Here is a 2,541-nt window from a genome sequence, read left to right as displayed (position 1 = left end):
TTGGATCTAGGGTTTCTGTTTCTGTTATTCATGGCTTCTCCGGTGTGATTTTGGACAAAATCACACCATTGTTGTTACGATCTTTGAAGTTTATAGCAAGTTCTTCCGTTTCTATCTGTGTTTCCTTTGAAACCCTAGCATTGTTTGAATCTTTTAGATCTGTGCTATTTTTAACGATTCAAGTCTATTCCTTTCTATGTTTTACACTATTCTCAAACTTCTTTTGAAAATCATCAACTTTAAGCCGTTTTTACTTTCTTTAAAGTTAGGCTTTCTCAGAGTTCTTCTACACTCGTTCAAACTGATTTTTCTTTATGTTTAAATCTTTTCCTTGCATATCTTGACTGATTCTATGTTCTTACTGCTTTTCAACTCGCCTCTGTTAAAAGCCCTAATTTCTTTTTTAGATCTTCTTTGTCTTGTGTGTTAGCCTGACTACTTGATTCTTGTTAAGCTTCTGTGATTACCATGCTTCGAATGGGGTTTACCGAGTCTTTAACCTATCTATATCACCTCTATGTGATTGTATTCATCTTGAGTGTTCATCTCTTGCCTCTTTCAGTCGATATTGCTGGCCTTGCCTGTTTGATCTTCTCTATTTATATGTTGAAGTATAGAATCACGACTCCCTCTTGATTGATGCTGATTTCCTTAATTGATGGTTTGATTGAAACATTTTCTTTTAAAACCCTAAAATTCTACTCGTTTGTTTAAATTGACTGATTCCATTACCTTATTTGCGTAGTACTTTATTTTACTGAATCATTCCTTAATCGGAGTTTTTCTGAACTTAGTCTTAATTGGCTACCCTATGCTTACTGAGTTTTGATTCTCCTTATTAGTCCTGTACTGATTTTCTTCTTCTTGCCTTATACGCTACTGGTTCTTACCGTTTGAATTAGCTCCCTTAATTAAGGGAGTACTTGCCTTGATTTTCTGATAGATTGATTCTGAGTTCCTCAATTATTATGTTACTATGATTTTTACCTTATTTACTACCTGTTTTCTAACTATAAATACTCTAGTATTTCATTAGCACAACACACGAACACTTGGGTTCAAAAACTATCTCTCATACTTTAAAAATCTCTGCTCTCTCTCTTGTGCTATTTGCTATTGCTAGTCGGCTGCAAGCCAAGGCTAACCATTTGTGCTCTCTTGTTCTTGTCATTCTGCTTACTCTCCTCTTCACTGGTATGTCCTAGTTTCAATTCAAGTTCCAACAACAACATGATCCTCTTATTGTTTCAATTCTTCTTTTTTCTGGTTTGCTTCTATTTGTGGTTCTGTTGTGAAACTTGTAATTAAGAACACATTACTAGCATGTTATCATGTCTTCCCCCTTCCCTTTAGATTAGTAAATTTCCTTTTTGTGTATTTCTGAGCACGTCTTACTAGTTGTCTCTTACTTGTTGTATATTTACCATACTATATCTCATGGATCCCAAATCCCTATCACCCCTCTATGTGGTTGTGTTCTTCATGCCTGGTTTTGTGACTATGTCAGTGTCAGCTGTTTCTGAGCATGCCTGAACCAGTCCTAGACTTTGATGGATTCTGTGTTTGCATCCAGTTGTTCTATGTGTCCCAAACCCCTTGATCCCTGTGTGTGACTCTTGAATTTACTTGGTTCTGTAAACTAGCTGTGTTTGGACTCTGTTAACTATTCCAATCTTTTTATTTAAAACAATCTCTACCGAATTGTTTTCAAGAAAGGCTTTTGTTAATCACAGTTTCTTACTAAAAACTTTTCAACTTGTGTCCATCACTTCTCACTCTACTCTTAGTCAGTAAGTTCTGCCCCCTCTAGTATGTATAGTGCCTTGGGATCCTCTTGAGAACCCTCTGAACTCTAGTATACTGAGGCTGGCCTTTCCATACTGCACTTGTTCAATTCTTGGTTGCTATGTCTAGGTGTAAGCACTGCCTGGGATCCTTGAGATCCTTAGGGAACTTTGATGCACCTAGACTATGATTTTATCTATGGAACTGAGGCATATGAGACCATTGGAGGCTTTGGGAAATCTGGGCCTAATCGGAGGCTCCCTATAGAATAGCTTCTCGATTTTTTATTTTCTTATGTAATTCACTCGTTGGTCTGTAATAACTTGTAAATAGATATCGGGGTATTTAGTGAAAAAGGGTGGTAGATACATGTTTTATGGGGTAATTCGGGTCGAAATCATGCTCATAGGACTTTACTTTTAAATCTGTTTGCTCTACTAAGTAGAAACATGCTCCTAGGACGTCATGTTTAAATTTGATTATTTTCCAATAGATTTCGTGCTCCTAGGCCTTCATGCTTAAATTCGATTACCTCACCAAGTAGAAATCATGTTTATAAGGTTCTACATTCTGTCATGTTTAGAAACTATGCCTATAGGTTCTAAAATAATCATGCCTTCAATCAGATTAACTAATAGATGCCATGCCTATAGAAATTAATCCAAATTATGTTATGGCAAGTATTTATGTCTGCATGTCTTAAAATCAGATTAACAAACGTAGACATCATGCCTATAGGGAATTCTACTCGCAATT

The sequence above is a fragment of the Nicotiana attenuata genome, unplaced genomic scaffold, assembly GCF_001879085.1.
Source record: "Nicotiana attenuata strain UT unplaced genomic scaffold, NIATTr2, whole genome shotgun sequence".
Classification (NCBI taxonomy): domain Eukaryota; kingdom Viridiplantae; phylum Streptophyta; class Magnoliopsida; order Solanales; family Solanaceae; genus Nicotiana; species Nicotiana attenuata.
This window is presented reverse-complemented; position numbering follows the sequence as displayed.